We start from the raw sequence: 20063 nt of genomic DNA, 5'->3' as shown, positions 1-20063 counted from the left end.
AAGACGAGAGTTTTGCATTAATACGGCTTTTCCAGCCGCACTGATCACCCCAAACGATTCTGCAAAGTATTATATTTCAGACTTCAGTGCATGGCATAAGCCTGGTATCTTTGTGTTTTAAGTGCAATGCTATCTCTTTATTCATCGGTGCAATGAAAAGCAAAATGCTGATTTTAGTTACATTTCGTTGACGAGTTTCCTGGTTCTTCCTGTATCACTTCTCTGGTCCTTCTCGTTATCTAGCATCAGTATTTTATCATATTAATTCGGTTATTCAGGGGGAACAAAAAGCAGACGTGCAGCACCATCAGTGTCATGATTTTTCACTTCTTGTTAAAGATTATTTTAGTTCCTCTATGTAAAAGGTAACGGAGGGAAATAAATGTATCACAAAGCCACCAAAGTGGCTTCAACAAGGTGCACAGAAAGAAGGTGAAGCCTGGTTGATCATTCAGTTCAAATATTAACACACAGGAAGCAGCTTGGCAGGAGAAACCCCCTCTCTCTGCCTCTCCTGCAGCTCTTGATGTGATAATTCAGTTTGGTTTTTTTCCTGGTCACTTATTGGTCGTCCCATTTTGTGATTTTCTCTGTAATATTTGGCATTCTGTCTTTGTGTGGAGAGTACATTTAGACTCACAGAGCTGGTCGTCAGCAGGTAACTTCACTAAATAAGCCGCTCGTCCTGCTGAGTTTTCTGATCTCTCCAAACAAACTGAGCTGCAATCGGTTTGTCTCACTCTGAACTGTTAGCAATCACCTGCTCCACAGGTGAAGGTTATAGCAACTTACATCTGACTAAAGTCTAAAGTCACTACTCAGAATTATCCCAACTTAAATAAGAGTGATGCAGCGTCACAGTCCGGCTGAGGCGGACTGTGTGGAGAGTGGATCCAAATGCAGATGAAACAAAGCGTGCAAACAGACTTAATATTAACTGAAAGCAGCTAGTAAACAGCACAAAAATAAAATAAAAGGCAAAACTAACAATAACCTAAATTGGGTGAGCTAAATATAAAAACCCTAGAACAAGAACCTAGAAACCTGAAGACCTGACAAGAATCCATGAACCTGGAAACAAAGCAGGCGATCGAGCGAGGAACGAGTCAACACACACAGGAGGTGATGAAGGGAAACACACGGGTAACAGCTGATTAGAATAAATATAATGACGCCACAGGGGAGTGAAACTAAACACAACGAACATGGGACACCAGGCCTCTTCAAAATAATACAGGAAACATAATGAGGTACAGACATGACAACACGTGAAGGGCAAAGGAGACTTAAACACGGGGTGCAGACACAAGGGGGTTCTAAGAAACAATGACCCGTAACAGCAACCTCGGCATAATAGAAATGAACTTAGAAAACCTAATGAACTTAAACATCAAAATATATAAAAACTCAAAACACTGAGTCAGATGAAGCAGGATCGTGACGCATACGCAGTGTTGGGGAATAACAGAGTACATGTGCCGCCGTTACGTATTTAAAATACAAAATATGAGTAACTGTATTTTGTTACAGTTACCTTTTTAAAAGGTGGTATTTAGAATACAGTTACTTTGCTGAAATAAATGGATTACCCGGCGGTACTTTCCTGTTTCATATATTCGGCTATGCCCTCTTTATTTTTAGTTTCCACGCTGATGGAAACCCAAACAAAACACACATTAAGAGGCTCTAATGTCTGTGTGTCAATCTCACGGCCCACGTCACCTCTACTTACAGCCCACATAATGATGTGAAGAAATATTTTTTAAAATTATTGTTCAAAAAATTGTTTAATATGAAGGCAATAGCAGAGTGTTACAGGCATCGCGCTAAAGCATGCAGCCTGACGGGCAGTGTAGTCTGTGCTGCAGGGAGAATGGACCCGTGATGTCTGTGAGCGAGGGAGGGAGAGAAAGGAAAAGTACGAGCTGTCATTGAGCAGAAACGGGAGCTGGAAGCATGTAAATATAATAATAACCACTGCAGCCATGAAGAGTGCCTGACAAGCCCAGTTGTAAGTAAGCTGTTAAGACTCGACTGTACACCGTGTTCGTGTTTTCCTCCAAAAACAATAAGTTCCGTTGGAGCAGCCTTTCAACGCCTCTCTTTGTCTCTCGCTAGCAAAGTTGACCCAGACAACAAAGTAAAGCTAGTTTTCGGCTACGAGCCCGACACAGAACCCACCGTATTAGCCAGAGGTCCCTTTACTAGCCGCTGACCTGTTTTATATACGAATAGTTTTCTATACGAGATCGCTGCAAAAAGTGCAGCCTTACCTAATGTCCACCTACTGTTACTCATTTATATTAAGATTTAAACATCTAGCTGGTGTTGGTATGGAGACTAACCTTCAGTAATAGTAATAAATCACATCCATGTAGTTGTAAAGAGCATGATAATATATTAAGTAATCCAAAGTATTCAGAATACGTTACTGTCATTGAGTAACGTAACGGAATACGTTACAGAATACATTTTGGAGCATGTATTCTGTAATCTGTAGTGGAATACAGTAACCTTCCCAATACTGCGCATGTGTTGTGATTTGAAAACATTAAACACATAACACAATATAGATTTAGCATCAATGAGCAAAAATAATAGAATGGCTGCCTTCCCACTGTCACCAAGTGATGGTCACAGGGGTCGTCTGATAGTTGGGGCTTTCTCTGTATTACCTTCTGGTCTTTACCTTATAATATGAAGCTCTATATAAATAAAATTTAATTAAATTCTTTAGTTTTCAGTATTCAGTCAGTTCATAACTTTTTTTTTAATTGAAGTTTTTCGTTCAGCTGCCTGGTGGGACACCAAGCTGGGAGTAAGAGTCTTCATCCAACATTAAAATTAAAAATGTTAAAATCATTTTTTTGTGCTCTGATGTTGAATCTCTGCAAAATAAAAAAAATGTGAAGTCCTTACTTCAGCTGAGGTTTATCTCTGTCCTGCACACGTCTCCAACTCAGCCGTCCTACACGTAACCAGAAGAGTGGAGAGTGATAACACAACCGTTAGTAAAATGATGCCAAAGGCTGCTGTTGTAGCATGAACACGCAACGTAGTCTAGACAAAGTCTGTTGCAGTGCAGCTGTAGAGATCGGTCTTATTAATCTGTCTTAAAGTTGTGCTGAATGATCCGTGTACAGGAATGAACAGAGACAAGCAGGCAGAACGTGATTTATTACACGTTATTGAAAATGCTTTACTGTCACATTTCGAGGTATGGAGAACTGACTTTTGAAGAATTTCATAAATAAAAAATCACGCAGGAATCTGTTAAACAGGCAATCATACAATAAATGAACGAGGAAACTGAATCTTTAAATGTTTGTTGTTGATTCTAATCTGTCAAACAAATGATTTTTCTGCTCCACCTGCTACACAGTCCTGCAAATAATCAAGAAAGCAGAAGAGCCCTGCCTGAAAGGCTTCGTGTTCTCCTGCATGAATTTTTCCTTAATCATGAATATACAGTTGGGTACATGGCCAACCATCTCCCACCTGAGGAAGCACAAGATCCAACCTGCGATCTGAAAGGTCAGTAAGACGTAGAGCCTGACAGGAGGACTCACACACTGCATCAGCTCCACTTAGCTACTTAAGAGAGGTGGACTTAAACGAATGAGCGTTATTGTTTACCAAACCCTTTATTTTTTCCCAAACTCAGACCGTCATTGACATGTCCAGTCGCTCATTTTTTTTAAAAAAAAAGCATGAAAGCGTTTGTTTGGCTCTCTTTGCACGAATACACGAGAAGCTATAGAACCCAAAGCTAACAATAACTATATTTCACATAATATTAGTCGTTCTTTATTCTTTGTTTCCGCTTCCTTTTGCATCTGCATACACTAGCAAACATCTTTGGCCACCCAAAATCAAAAAGCACCTGAAATTATATTTTTCAGTGTTACAGTGCTGCTCTCCATGCTGACCACTGTTTCTGTCTTTACCTGCAGTCATGCAGCGTTCACCACATGAAAGGGAATCTCTGAGGCTCTCCACAAAATTAATTTGCACATAAGAAATTAGAACTGAGTTTATTACTATCATCATATTCACACTGATAATAACTTTTCACTGTAAGGAAGTGGTTTCTCTTTCCTTTGATCGTTATATTCCTGGATGTTTATTTGGCAACAGGGAATTCTTTTAGAAGTGCAAAGCCCATCATCAAATTATTGATTCTCACCTAGGATTGTTTTCTATGTGTAGAAGCAGGTTTCTGCCTAATTAGGGCAGCCTAATTACCTCCGAACTTATTTAAGTGTTGCTGCTGAACGTAACCTCCTCCTCACAGGCTTCATTAAAAGCTGTTTGTGTATGAAGAGACATGACAGCAGACTGTACTCCACATGAAATCTGTCAACAGTTTAACTTTCTAAAACTTTTGTCACGTTTGAGTTCAGAAAAGGTGAAACATTTTATTTTTTCTGGTATATAAATCATCTGAGCTACATCTCAGCTGTTACTCTGCAGTTGTGCTCAGACGTTCATGTATATCCACTTACATCAGGCAGCAATAATCAAGAGAACCTCCCACCAGCACTATTTGTGTAATAGCAAATAATATAATAAGATATGATATTATACTGTTCTTCTTATTATAATAAAGTAATAAGAGGGCATCACTATGTGTTAACAGACCTCTCTGCATTGAATCATACCTGTTATTAATCTCTGTCTCTCTTCCACAGCATGCCTTTATCCTGTCTTCCTTCTCTCGCCCCAACCAATCACAGCAGATGGCCCCGCCCCTCCCTGAGCCTGGTTCTGCTGGAGGTTTCTTCCTGTTAAAAGGGAGTTTTTCCTTCCCACTGTCACCAAAGTGCTTGCTCATAGGGGGTCATATGATTGTTGGGTTTGTCTCCGTATGTATTATTGTAGGGTCTACCTTACAATATAAAGCGTCTTGAGGCGACTGTTGTTGTGATTTGATGCTGTATAAATAACATTGAATTGAGTTCAATTGAATTTTGGAAAATCTGCCTGGTTCTTAGCTGGGATGCTGTCACTGTTCATCGCCTGCCGACGACAAACGACAGATGAATGTTTGGCAATAGACGGTGAACTTATGAACACAGGCTGCAAGTTTGGGGTTTTTTGTGTTTTTATTTTTTTTTTGAGAATGAACCTTTTTTTTCTGCTAAAGTGCTTTCTGTCTAACATTCACACACGTTCATACGCTCATACTGCGTTGAACACTTCTGTGAACCAATGAAATGTCTTTTTGGGGGGTTTTCAGGTGAGATCAAAAGTTATATTTAACATCACTGCAAAGATAGTTGCAGATGTTTTAAAAAATGCAGTCATTAGTAATTATTTAAGAACCAGATTCATCTTTCCAGATATTCAGCAGTAGATCATGCAATTTGGGCTGTACTGACAAAAATTTTGGGATGCCTGATGAAATATCTGTTTCTCCCTGTTTTCCAAGAAGTACAAATTTTTAGTATTTTATTTATTCCCAGCCTGTGGCGCTCACAGCTGCACAGCTTTGTTGACTCTGTGAATATCCGTGTAGGGCTTTCTTAGCATAGCTGCAGTTTTTTCTGTGTTTACCTTCTCACTTATTTATTATCTCATTTTAGCAGCGGCAATTATTCAGCAACACTGTTAATTTATTAAAGGTTTACCAGGTAAGTGCTTAATAATTAGGGGAGTGAACAATAAAGCTTTGTCTGTTATCATTCCATGAATAACAATATTGCAAATATAATGAAAATCTTGCAGGAAAGATGGGTCCTTCATGCACACGCTGGGTATTTGTCATTGGCAAAAAGTATTTAAAAGTAAACTTGATGTTGTTCAAAGAAGAAGAAGAGCAACCTTGAGGGGAGAGTCAGTCTTGTTAAGCCCCAAGACTTCTGTGTTTTCTACTTTCTTCTAATATTTTTCCTGACATTTTTATTCTCCTGTTTTTTGGTGAAGGACACGCTGTTCAGGATGTACAGCCAGAGATGGAAAAGCCAGGCGCATTAACAACCCCAATATCCCCGAAGGTTTGAACCTGAAGATTTTATTTAGATTTATTTGTCAAATCAACACAGACTTCATCTGTTGCCATGTTCACTAACACTTCCTCTTATAGTGCTTGTTTTTATTTTGTAGGAGGAAACAGTTTTAGGAGGAATCACTCATTCATTTATTTACATTCCCAGTATGTGCAACATCTGTTGTAACTATTACGGGAGTAAAGGTTTAAAACACAGCACGTAGCCACTTCCTGTGTCGTGTAGCATACGTTTTTGAAGACAGCCATATAAGCCAACGAGACCGACGCAGCACAGGACATAAACACAGCATTTCCAGGATAAGGATAAGACAGATCAGTTATGCAGATAATATGAAATACACAGTGAATACTAGTATTTGTCAACACTCTGTAGTTGGTGAAACAGCTGGACAACAAGGAAAAGTAGACCCACAGGCTCTATTTTGCTCCGTCTAATGATGATGAGATGGAAGAGTGCTTCAAAGCGCCCACATGTAAATTGATGGATGAGCTCCAAACCCCAGAGAGATGATCCAGTCTCCCACAATAATTCCCCAGTGAAACAATTAATTGATAGTTTTGTTTTGTTTCTTTGCTTGTTTTTAATTAATGGTTGTCACCAAGTGTGTTTTTTTCTAACCATGCAACACAACAAGAACAACAAAATGTAGCTCTGTCAAAATCACATCTATAAAACCGCTGTGATGAGCTAAACTGTCCTAATGGCAGATGGTGTTTTTCTTTACTCGTGTGGTTCTATCATAGAAATACATTTTTAAAAATAAGTCATTTATTTTAGTGCACTTGTCAGTAAATTGACATTCAAACGAGGGGCGAGAGTTCCCTCAGATGAAGCTCACCTGTTCTGCAGTTTATTATTCCAGTTTCTGATTAGTGAAGCTGCTTGGTTAGTGTAAAAAAGCAACTAAAGGTTGGACTTAAAACACACAGAGATCAGAAATGTTGAACTTTTCACATGACACATGGAGTTATAAGAATATGGCCTTTAGAGGAGGGTAAGACGCCTGTGTAAACATCCTTTAACCCCGCCCCTCAAGCTCAGAGTGTGACACACAGCACAGTAGGATTTGACAGGGGCTCATAAAGGATCCTGCATTTCCAGGCAGGAGAATGACTAATCCTACACAGAGTACAAAGCAGTAATTATGATGGCAGATTGTACTTTTCGACCAGTCACAATTTTACTGTTCAAACAATAGTAACATTCAAAATGCAAAAAAAGCATGACAACTTTGACACATCATCCATTATGCAGTTGACTCAGTCCATTGTCACAGAGGAAGCTCGCTGTATGCATTACCTGGCGCAGTGTGCATGAACACAATCATATTGATGGCTGCAAACACTGGCTGTGAATAGAGATCGTGCACTCTCTTCTGTATCCAGAGACTCTACCCTCTACCCATTATTTTTTCCTGCTTTTTCCAAAAAATATCTTTGTTTGGGTTTTTGTGTTTGTTTCATTTTTTGTGTCATCTGCTGGCAGCTCTTAACTGGCTGAAATCCTTTAATAATGGACAGGAGAGGACAGTAATATACTAAATCAAAATGAGCAGCTTTATATGTGACACAAGCACTCACCTGTGTGATGCAAAATGATTTCTGTAAAGCTACTTTAATTAAGTCTGGAAGGAAGTGGAAGGATGGATAATCCTGTGTTACTGTAATTCAAGTTCATCTCAGGATTAAAACAACAACATGATCACATACATTAGAAACAAAAACAACAAAACAAACCTCTGGTGAAAATTACTCTTTACTGTACCTCATTATCCAGTCTTTAAGCGATGACATATGACCCCTGCTTCTGAGTCCAAACTACTCTGTGTTTATTATTGTTGTGTTTTTAACATGTTTTGTATTTTGTTCTATTTAATCTGAACAAGCCCCTAAAAACAGTCAGTGAACACTGTCGGCCTCTCTCGGTTTTTACCACCACTGTTCATTTTAAAGCTCAGATTTTAAACCCTCACGATGTAACTACAGCCCCATGCAGCAGTATATTAATGACTAACCTCGTATTGTGGATGGATTATCTCAGTTGTTCTCCTGATTGAAGTTTCGTCTGTTTACAGCATCCTGCCATGTGACTGTATTTGTCCCTAACCATCGGGAACCCTCATGTTAAATTTTATAGAGTGGAAAAAAGTTAGCATTCATCCTCCAGCTTCACTGTGTTTATGTTATGCTAAGTAGCTGTGTAGCTAGCCACCACATAGCACATCATTATATACCAGCTAGCCTATGGTGACCATATTTTGATTTCCAAAAAAGAGGACATTTGGTCCAGTCATGAAGAACTTTAATGATACTGTTTGCTTAACCCTTTAAAACCAATCAGAGCAGCAGACTCTGTTTTGTGCAACTACTTTTAAATCCCTGTAGATCTGCAACCACGTATGCTAGCGCAATAATTGTTTTTGCATATGAAACCGGCGGAGTTGTACTTACATCTTATGCCATCAGCTTGTCCTAGGTCACGGTTTCCTTCCACATATAGCTTTGCAAAAAACTGCATAAAAAGCACTTGCAGCAACAAAAACATAATATTCCAGAAACATGCTTTGCCGATCTGATCAGCTGTTCGTAACACTTCCTATGTCCATCAGCACGAACTATCGCATGTCAGCCATAACCTGACTGAAACCAGAAGTGACGTCATCAACGACAGGTTTTTTACCTTCAGGGCCTGATGAGCCTATACTGGTGTTTTTAAAAGTTATGTTTGACTTTATGACTTTCTGTGTCGTTTCTGGGATGCTTAGGACTCATATTGCACTGCTGGAAATAGTTTATTTTGATGCATATGCTGCTTTTTTGCAAATTTGCATTATAATATTTATTTTCGTTTTTCCTGCAGTATATAAAAATTGGTGTATTTCAAAAATAAAACTATGAAGACACTCAAAATAAATTTTCTGTGGTGGGAAACTATTTTGTGCAACTTTTTTGTATTTACAGTTTTGAGGGATAAGCCTCTTAAATTTCTCTAACTAGAAATATATGTTAAAAAAAAAACGATTTTCAATTATTTTGTAGTTTATTGCACTTTCTTGCAATTTATGTAATTTCTATGCACTTAATGCATACATATTATTAAAATTTGGGCTATAATGGTTGTATTGATGTATAGTAACTTGAAATGCTCCCAAAAATGGCACTACAGCATGTAAAAATATAATACAAGCTCTGGCGGACTTGGTTCTATGGTAGGTCTTAAAGGGTCATCCCGCTTCCTGTGGTGCCCACTGGTACTGAGTGAAAAGACACCTTTTCATCCAAAACTCTTTAAATGAATATTAACTGTCTTTAAAACACCCTCCTCAGGGGAGCGACTGAGAGTTTTATATATAAATATTAATCAGTCTTTTTAAAAGAAGATCCTTTTGACAATAAGGTCAGTGTTGTAATGAGGTGCCAAACCATTATAGCTTCAACAAAGCTTTGCTAAGAATTTGAAAACCATCTGAACTGCCTGTGCGCGCTCTTTCTCTAAGCCACCCTAGACTGAATTAATTGCCGTATTTTGTCTTGCTTCCGTTTTGCGTCATTTCACTTACATTCCTCACTCTGGCAACTGCATTGTCTTCATGAAGCCTAAAAAAATTTCTGCATGTAAAGTCAGACGGTTGTCTTGTTTTAACCAGGAATTAAAGTGTGTTCTTGTCTCCACTGAGGAGTACTTTATACGTCTATAAGTGAGCAGTTCTTTGCTTCACCACAGTCTGAAAAAGCATCCAGGTATGACAGTGTCTCACTGTAAAGTGCATGACCTCTGAAGCGCAGTTCTTCTCTTTTCCTTTTGTCTTTTGCATAATAAAAGTGTCCACAAAAGAGTAATCATTTATTTCAGTAGCTGCTCAGGTGTGTTATTATCTAACAATTTATAAAGCTGAGGAATGATTCCAGAAATAGAGTCAATTAAATGTAAAGTACTTGGAAAAGCAGCCCATGCTTTCACCTTCTCTTGATTGGACAGCTACAATTGATTTCACTGAATTAGTCAAGAAGAACTATATTCATGTTATCCAAAGCCTGCTGCTCTGAGCACACGAGGGCATTGCTATTCTTCACAGCACTAGTCATAGAATTAACTGCAATTTCGTAACTTTTCAGTCTGTTCATGCCTGATTTCCCTGCTGATCGCTTTGTTTTTGACACATATATGATGACTGATGACAAATGCAAGAGTAGTCAACATTATTTACATCAATGTTTTATATATTTCCCGATATAATACAAATTAAGCAGACTGATACCACAATGAGTCCACTTTCTTTTCTTCTTTTGTCCCTAGCTGGCGGTCGGCAGGGGAGGTTGTTCAAAAAGCCAGTACGTCGCTGTGGGTGCCGTAGGGTTTCCATCTTGGTCAACGATGCACTTCCAGGCTTTGCAACCTCTGGCCTTAACCTTTGCTTGCTCGAGGGTTAGACGTCGTTGTTTAAGATGGTCTTCAATTTGCTTGATCCAAGTCTTCTTGGGTGCGTCACACTGCAGTAGAAGGCGATATGGCAGGTGATGTTTGCTCATGTGGCAGACTTGGCCAAACCACTGCAGTCGTCGCTTCTGGATCAGCTCTTCCATCGAGGGCTGCTGGTGTCATTGACTACGTATGCTGAGACAGGGGACACTCGGAGAATCTGACGCAAACAGCGCATTTGGAAGAGCTGGAGCTTGTTGAGGTCGTGCTCGAGGATGACCTGGGTCTCTGATCTATAGAGAAGAATGGGCAACAGCAGTGTGCAGCACAGGCAGATTTTGGTGATGAGGGTGACGTTTGTCTTCTTCCAGACGGGCCATCAGAGGGAGGTGAAAGCCGCAGCCGCTTGACCGATTCTTGAGTGTATTTCTGCTGTTGATGCCACTTTCTTTTCTTGCACCAGAGGTATTTGAATCCCTGCACTTGTTTGATTTGCACGCCTTCGAGATGCACGGTCGCTGCGTGCTCATCAGTAGTGAGGACTTTGGTCTTCTTGGCACTGATCTTGAGTCCACAGATTCAGGATCACTTGAAGAAAAAGCAACAGAGATACAGTCGTTTAGAGCATCATGTAATTATTCCTCATGTTATTTTCACTGAGGGGGATTTTGTCACTTTGTCATTTAAATGTCCTGGCAGTCAGTCGCTTCTCTGCTGTATGTGTAAGATGTGAAAATGCCTCTGCTAACCTCAGCAGCACACGCACAAAGTAATAAGAAATAGAAATGACATGAGAGATTCATGTAGCATTGGCACAAAAAAGTGAGATGAATTCAGGTCTTTAATGTCTAACAAAGACAGATATGGTTTAAAATATATTATTATTAAGAATCATATTTCCAGTGAAGAGCTGATATTGTAATACTACAGCACCAAACTGAAGTGAACCTGCTTTCCACCCATGATCATTAACACACTGGGATCTTCTTTTGTTTCCACATCCATGTGTAGACGTATCATCCTGCAGTCAGCATCACATATCAGACACTGTAAATGTGACATCCAGTCCCTGAAGATTGCAGGTGTGCTTTTCCTATGAAGGTAGAACTAAGATCATTTCTAATAAGCTTTTACTTTCTCACCACTGCCGTTACTTTCTGCTTCCCATGTTGACACAGTGAGTCATAAATGCATTCAAATTTAAATTGGCCAGTAGCAGTTGTGCGCTACATTGCATTCCTGATGACCATTTAAAACTATGAGGAATTGTGTGATGTTTATTCTAATCACATTCTTTTAAAAGACAACAGGATGTCTCAGTGTGCCCGTGGCTGTAAAATTAAGGTAGTGAGCAAACACAGTAAGACTGCAGCATACATTGTGAGTGTTATTCTGATGAATAAGCTAAAACTGGGAGTAGTTCTGTGAGGGCAGTGCTATCTCCCCCCGGGCTGGTTGGCCCCACATTTGGTACACAAGTTGTTTGGTGCACCGTGCTCCCTCCTGCATGGGAAAGTGACACAGCGTGGCAGTATTGAATTCACACCGCAGATTCCCTGAGCTACAAGCAAAGAACACATCAGACTAAACCTTTTTCAAGAAGGTCATTGTCTTTGTTGTTTCCATTTTAATGACAAAGGTCGCTCTTCTTCTTTGTCTCTGCGTTTAGAGCCTCCATCTCACCCCGTTCCTGCACGTCCTCCTTCACTACAGCCACGAATCTTCCTCCTGCCAAGCAGCTACATATTTAACATCCTTTTTGCAATATTTTCTCCATCCGTCCTCTGCACATGTCCAAACCAGCTCAGCCTCACCTCTCTAACTTTGTCTTCAAGCTGCTCGACCTGAGCTGTCTCTCTGATGTGCTCATTTCTAATCTTGTCCATTCTGGTCCATCCTCCATGCAGACACAGTTCATTACCTTCTGACCTTCTCTATACTTTTCCATCAACAATCTGAAAATCTTTAGAGCTCTTTCTCAGCATGAAGCCACACCGCTGCTCACTGATCATCATCTCTCTTCTTAACGTAGCTTCAATAACTCTATCGTATCGTCGGGCTGAGGCTCATCAGCTTTATCCCTCTGTATTTACTGCAGCTCTGCACATCAGCCCTATTCTTGAAAATCAGTACGAGTACACTTCTCCTCAGGCATCCTGACTGTCCAAGAGTGTGTTAAGCAGTCTGGCCTAAAAGTCCACTCCTCTCTCTTCTACAAATCTCCATAACTTATGTGGACCTGCCGCCTTTCCACTCGTCATCCTTCTCCTAGCTGCCCTCATTTCCTCTTCACTATATTCCTCTAATTGTCCTCCTCTCTCATTTTCTTAATAACAAAGACTTGTTTTAATATATATTTCAGACTTTGAGTGTTTCTTCTAGTCGCCTTTTTCACTCATCATGTGTTTATCCACCTCTCTGCATTAGTTATTATTAATCTCTGGCTCTCTCGAGTCTTTACCCTCTCTTCCTGTTTAATCCCAACCAATCACAGCAGATGGCCCCGCCCCTCCCTGAGCCTGGTTCTGCTGGATGTTTCTTCCTGTTAAAAGGAAGTTTTTCCTTCCCACTGTCGCCAAAGTGCTGCTCATAGGGGGTCATATGATTGTTGGGTTTGTCTCTGCATGTGTTATTGTAGCGTCTACCTTACAATATAAAGCACTTGAGGTGACAGTTGTTGTGATTTGGCGCTGTATTAATAAATTGAATTGACTTTCAAGCAACTCAATTCAAGCTTCTCTATATAAGTAAAACTAGAACGAACCGTATACCTGTCGTGGTTTTTAGTTTTGTGGCTTCACGGTTTGTGTTCGGGCTTTATAGTCTGCTGTTAGTGCTTGGATCTTGTTTCCTTCAGTCTTGTCTCTGTGTTTGTCTTTTGTCTCTATGTCAAGTTAGCGTGTGTGAGTCTGTCAGCAGTTACTTCCTGTTTTACTTTTATGGTCTTTTCTCTCTTGTGGTTTGTGTCTAATTTCACTTCCCTTGTCTCGTTTTTCCTGATTTGTTCCTGCTGTTTTCCCGCCTGTTTCCTGTCCCCTCGTTACTTGGTGTGTGTTTACCAGAGCCTCTTGTCCGTGTTGTGTCTTCCTTTAGTGCTTTGTGCTCCCTTGTCCTGTGTGTTTACCTAGATAGCTAGCTTTCATGGCTCCAGCCCTACTTGTATTTTAGTGTACAACAGTCAAAAATTGTTTATTTTTTAATTCTGAAAAGCTTGAAAGTCACTGATGACTTCCTTTATCTCCAATCCAGCCTGAACTCTCTCAGGCAACTTTCTTTTACTTTCTTCATGAATCGTTCTGCTAGCTTCTTGAAGGACATTCAAATTTTTTTTTTTGGATCTTTCTTCCTTTTGTTCTGTTCTGCATCAAGATGATTTAACACTGCTTCAGTAATGTTGAGGTCCAGGCTCAATTCATGACTGATAGTCTTTCATTGTATGTTTCCGCCCAGGTGTGCTTTCACTGCACTGACAGTGTGTTTAGATCACTGTCATGCTGAAAAATTAAGCCATTGCCAATCAGACGTTTTCTGGATGGATCAAAACCTGACAGCACTTTTCTACATTCATAATTTCATCACTTTTGACAAGATTCCCAGCACCGCTGGCTGAAATATAGCCCCAAACCATGACAGAGCCCCCATTGTGTTTCACAGATGGCTGTAGACACCCACGGTTTTACCTTTCTCCTGACCTCCTCCACACTTACTGACTTGTTAGTGCAAAAATATGATTTTCTGCCTGTCAAACTGCATTCCTCGCAGATTCAAGTAAAGAAAATGCTAACATATTATGTGTTTTGCAGCAGGCTGCCAGTAAAAATGCCTAAAATTACAAGACAAAATTGGTTCTCTTTGCCTTTTGTTTTCTGTAAACACAACACTGACTCAGGTGCCTTTTTTTCAGACTTGATTTACGGTTCAGTGTTAAGTAGCTCAACAAGCAAACAAAAGAAATCTTCAGAAAATGGCCATGTACAAGGACTAGCGTGAAAATGAGAGGAAAAAAATAACAGCCAGCGTCCAAAGAAAAACTTTAAAGACCTTCAAAATGTTGAAGAATATCGCTTATGACCATTTAGAAAACTTTAACTCCTTGGAAGCAAAATATGGTTGGCTGTAGACTTTTGTACAATGTGTTTGTATATTTTATAACAACTTTTGAAATGAATGAATGCCTATAATGGCTCTCAACTTTAGCTCTCACATGCACCCAAGCCTGCACAGCCTGCTACAAAAATAGCACATCACCAACGGCTTGCTCCAAACAGCATTTTGCCATCTTTCAAATCCCAATGCACAACCACAGCAGTTATGCATATAAGTGAAAAGAAAATAAAGCATTAAAAACCTTTTTTGGCTTAAGACTTTTTATTCTGTTTCAGCAAGTTGCTAGTTTGAAAGAACAGAAGATGAACAACAGAGGTTTTAAAGTTTCACAAACTGCCATAAGGTTTGAAATGAGATGCATACACTTCACACAGGCACATCCCACACACCATAAAGATCCCTCTCCTTGTTGCTTTGTAGGTAGAGGAAAACAGGAGTACCATTTATTGTAATCTGGTGCAATTCTTAAACTTAACTTTTAAACAAGTATCCATCCATCCATTTTCTTCCGCTTATCCGGGGCTGGGTTGTGGGGGCAGCAGCCCAAGCAGAGAAGCCCAGAAGAGGCGCCCAGGGGGGGGCATCCTTGTCAGATGCCCACACCACCCCAACTGGCTCCTTTCAATGTGGAGGAGCAGCGGCTCTCCTCTGAGCCCCTCCCAAATGGCCGAACTCCTCACCCTATCTCTAAGGAAGAGGCCAGCCACCCTTTGGCGGAAGCCCATTTTAAACATCTAATAGTAGAAAAAACAAATATCTTTACGTTGATATTGGGTCAGGTTTAAAAACTTTGGATTTTGGCAAACACTGGCTTTGAAGAATCCTAGTAAGAGTTTAGGATCTGAGCTCTCACAGGAGTGAGACTTGAGCGGTGCAGACCTCACATCAGCACTGAGGCATGCAGTGTGGCAGTTGACAAATGGTTTACATGCACTGAGTGGTAGGCCCCCTCTGGCCACAGTGCTGAGGACACCAGAGAGTCTGCACTGGTGTCCACAGAGCACAGATTAAAATCTTTTGAATAGAAGGTTTACATCATTAAGTCCCCCACTGCCCGACTCCTCTACCCAAACTTGTTCACATCCTTTCATAGCCCGAGATCCTTTTATCAGAGAACAGTAGTCATATTAGAGCGCAGCTCGAGAGTGAGCTGCATGCTAAATTAGAGAGCACAGTGACTCAGTGTTCCAGGTAGCTCCTTCTGTGTTGTGCTCATCCTTTTCATTTGCATTCACAGTGGAGCACATTCTTTGCCAAGCAGCTCACACCACGAGGCCAAGGTCAGGTATTGTCTTCCTCATACACAACAGACTTCCCAGGTCTATCCCCTCACGCCTGACTGCCACCGCAGCTAAATGCCTTTGAACACAGCTGGTGCATTGGCCGTGACCGATCAACAAGTCTCGGCTGGGGCACAAAGACCTTATCAGCGCGAGCGAACTCATTATCCACATGTGGGAACGTATGAATTTCGATAAATTGTCCACAGTCTGATTAAAGCACAATCAATCTGCAATACCAACAAATACCTGCAAAGTGGAAAAGAAGTAGCCTGCATAAACAACAATAGAACCAGCCTGTTTAGCGTCCTGGCAGTAGGAGATAAGCACTTTGAAAAAACAAATAAAGCCATCATTTGGAAGTGTATTGCAATTCATCTTCCTCATTTTTTGGTCTTTTGTTCGAGTACCTGATCAAATAGCATGATTCCTGACAAATAAATGAAACAAATGTCTTTTTCTAATGTCGAGCGTCATCACTGTAACCAAGTAATACTTCTAAAAGTTTCTAAAATTGTCAGAGAAACTTCCGATTGACCTTTGCACAAAGCTTTACAAGGCACATATTGTCAGGTAAGCTTCCCGTGGCATATAAATCGCACATTTAGAATGAATTAACGTCCTGAGCTGTTTTTAATGTCACATTTGCTTCGCTGTGACCTTGCATGAAACATTTCCTTCTCATCTCACTTCGATGATAGACTGCTGCATTTTGGTTTATGAGGATTTCATGCCCATCTCTTCCCTCATATGTTATAGCAGGTAGCAATCTGACAACTCAATGATTTTATCCCCATTTTTCAGTCCACGATCGATTCGGCTTTTAGTTAATACTTGCCAACATCTTTTCCCGTCCTCCATAAAACTGTGATTGTTTTACCTTCCATTTTTCAGACCTTGAAAAATAACTGACCGATATGTACAGTCCTCAGGCTCATGATGTAGGAGAATGCACGGATGTGTCACTGTATAAATATGCTGCAGTGGTACTTTGCATATTTTAAGGGGTTTTTTCTTCTTGCATATGGCACATACTTTAGATGAAGAGAGAAAGTGATACAGACAAATTACAAAGTAAAACTGGAACATAGGCACTGTCGGAGAATGGGATGCATATATTTCTGGATGCAAAATGCCTCTTAGTTCCTTCGTACGCCATCTGGAATTGTTTTGGACAATGTGGCAAATCTCATTTTCTCAGCAGCAGGTGAAAATGAGAGGTTTTTTGTACTTGTATTGTGAGGAGCTCGTTTAAATGAATACTGCACAGCAACCAGAACACTTCTGCATTCATGATCATTTACTGTTTTGGCAAACGGTGCCGCTTCTTGATTATGTACATTTTTGTCATCCTAATTACATATATAAGTACAATCTGCACTTTTCTTGTTTGCACTCCCTATTATCAAAAATAGCAAATGGGTACATGTATATTGGAAAGTGAATACCAGAAGGCCGGTCATTCAATTCCAGCTTTTGTTCAACGTTATATGAAAAGGCAGTATAAATGAATGATATATGCAATGTTGTGTAAGGAGGTTAGACGTGAAAAAAGGCTTGTGAATATACCGGCCCTCTACACAACGCTGCACTAGGCACACACGCTGGACAGTTACACACAGACAAGCAAGCAATTAATTCATTAAAAGCTCTCACAAATGCTTTGTGATCAGAGACCTTATCAGATATTTTTTCAATCAATCATCGTGTCAGGGTTTGACCCACTGTTTTCACTGTTGTTGTTTCCTGTTTTATTTTGTTAGCCTCGGTGTGTGTGCATTTTGTCCTTTTCCAATTCCTGTGTGTGATTAATTAGGTTAAGTTCACCTGTGTACTCCTATCATCATCATTAGCTTGGTATTTGAGCCCTCAGGTCCTGATGTTGTCATTGTTGCTGTCAATCATCAGTTTCAGTTCAGTCTATCTCTTATGTTCTGTGCATCCAGCTAACATAGTAAACACCAGCCTTCACCAACCCGTGAGTCCTGTGTTTGGGTCCTCTGGTCCTCTTCTCCACACCCACACAGCGATCGCCCTGACACATCGTGTAGATGTCGATTGCAGTGATGTAGGTAGAGGGTCGTCGGCGTGCACTCGCTGAAAGAAATCAGACAAATGGCATCAACTTAGTGAATTTCTGAACAGCTTTAAAAATTCTGACAAATGCTGGGCAGGGTTTTAGTGAGGTATGCATATTTATACATAAACATACATGTCTGATACACACACACAAACAACTGAAAGGTTTGTGGCTTCTACAGAGAGGAGGAGGTGAGTCACATCGTCTAGTGAAACGAGTTATTTTGCATTAGCAAAATTTTAATTTTTAAGTGGGCCAAGTTGTTACTCAGTATTAACATGCAGTTCAATATATAATGAATTAACCTGTAATAAAGAATTAAAGAACAACTGTCATTTATTAATGAACAAACTCCAAACACCAAGTTTTCTCCCACTATCAAGTCTGGAAACTTCGCTGTACTGAATTTCAGTTGGTTTCTGTCGATGTTTTTTGTTTTTCATTTGCATTTTCAAATTTTTCTCCCAAACTATCATACAGTTTAATTTGTTCATGTGTTGTGCCCTTAAACAGGGGAAATAGTGAGGAGAGGTGAAAGAACGGCACAGACACGCAGCTTTCACTCTCACTCGTCTGTGTTGAGTTTCAGAAGCAATACAACCAAAACAATATTCTTATGGATGCACTCAGTCTCAGGACAACTGTATCCAAACTAAGTCACTACTGTTCGCTGCATTAGCTGATGAGAATACTTTGGATAACATGAACTGTAGCATTAGACAAAAACATCTTTTTAACTCGCACATGTTAGCTGACACAGTCACTAACTTTCCACAGCAATGAAATAATACTTTAAGTACTGCATGTCTTTCAGTAGTTAACTTATACAGATAGTAACAGAAAAATCTTCACACAATATGGCGGAGTAATAGCGAAAACTAGCATACACAGCAACAGAGATTAACTAAAACTTCTCAGCCAAAAACAGTCCGCAACTCACATCTTTCGCTACAATGAACAATGATAACAACGTAATAATCAACAGTAACACACATTCATACAGATTTGTGCATGACTGTTACCTTAAACAGGGGAAATAGTGAGGAGAGGTGAAAGAACGGCACAGACACGCAGCGCTAACTCTCACTCGTCTGTATTGAGTGAAGGAGGAAGCGCGCGAACCCACTTACTGGAGCCCTGAGGCATTACCAATGGATCGAAGCACAATCAACCCAGGCAAAACTTTCACTACTTATCTCCCTCTATATTTCACTGCATATTCTATTCGAAAACAGTCAAAGCAACAAATAAAACATTAATAAAGGCATAACATGAAATGTAAGGAACAGAGATGTACAACTTCAAAACTCCACCACACATGCTTGGAGTTTGTTTAGAACTCGGTGACAGCTTTTTGTCTGCTTTTCTAATCAGTGCTTAAGCGTTTTCATGTGAAGTGACGTGACCTCCCCCCGGCTCCATACACGCTGTTCTCAGTCATTTCCCAAAGATTATAAGCATATGTATTTTGTAATAATTACGTTTTCTTTTCTAAATTGGGTTGTCATGAACAACATTGTCAAATTAAAAAAAAAAAAAACAACCTACAAATATCACGAGTGAAATTTTCCGATACCTGTGGTCTTTGTGTCAAATGTCCTTGATCAGGATACTGAAGCAGGAAAAACTGCGTCGCTGCTGTGTGATGGAGAAAGTGCAGCATGTATAAGATAATAGTGTGGATGGGTGAATGTTGCTTGTAGTCTAAGTGCTTTGATTGGTTGAAAAGACCAGAAAAGTGCTATATAAAAATGCTGACAGGCAATTCCATCTAAATCGTATCTTTTTGTATATCAACCTGGAGCTATTTTTATTGTTGGGCTATAGTTTTGATTAAGGAAAATGTCAGTTCTGTACAGGTGTAGACAGATAATATTCCTGCCTGCAGTCTAAATCTTCTTCAAATTATCCTAATGAAACACTATCTGACACTAGTCTGGACTATAACTTGGAGTAAATCAGTCAGTGCATCATGGACTGCTGTTACTAGGCAAAGTTGGGTCTCCTGATTGGGATGATTTTAGAGGCCTGGTGGACAGAAGACAACAAACTAAGATTTTAATATCATATAGGTTATAAGTTGAAGCTGCCAGAGAAATATCTGCAAACTACTGTCATCAAATACACATCACTCAAAATATACTGTATCATTCCAGGAGTTTTACA

At 40.0% G+C, this 20063-nt stretch overlaps 1 long non-coding RNA gene across 1 annotated transcript; it reads right to left on the bottom strand.

Annotated features, from left to right (window-relative positions):
- Positions 1 to 10100: 10100 nt before the first annotated feature.
- On the bottom strand, positions 10101 to 18993 carry LOC148098132 (uncharacterized). The gene is made up of 3 exons (XR_015716570.1): positions 18920 to 18993; positions 17794 to 17914; positions 10101 to 11018 (listed from the first exon to the last, which is right to left on the bottom strand). It is a non-coding gene; the product is annotated as an uncharacterized LOC148098132 (long non-coding RNA).
- Between the last annotated feature and the right edge of the window lie 1070 nt (positions 18994 to 20063).

Source organism: Neolamprologus brichardi, chromosome 16 (genome assembly GCF_056152115.1).
Source record: "Neolamprologus brichardi isolate AB-2024 chromosome 16, ASM5615211v1, whole genome shotgun sequence".
NCBI classification, from domain to species: Eukaryota; Metazoa; Chordata; class Actinopteri; order Cichliformes; family Cichlidae; genus Neolamprologus; species Neolamprologus brichardi.
The sequence above is the reverse complement of the archived record's forward strand: the minus strand, read 5'-3'. Positions and strand labels throughout refer to the sequence as shown.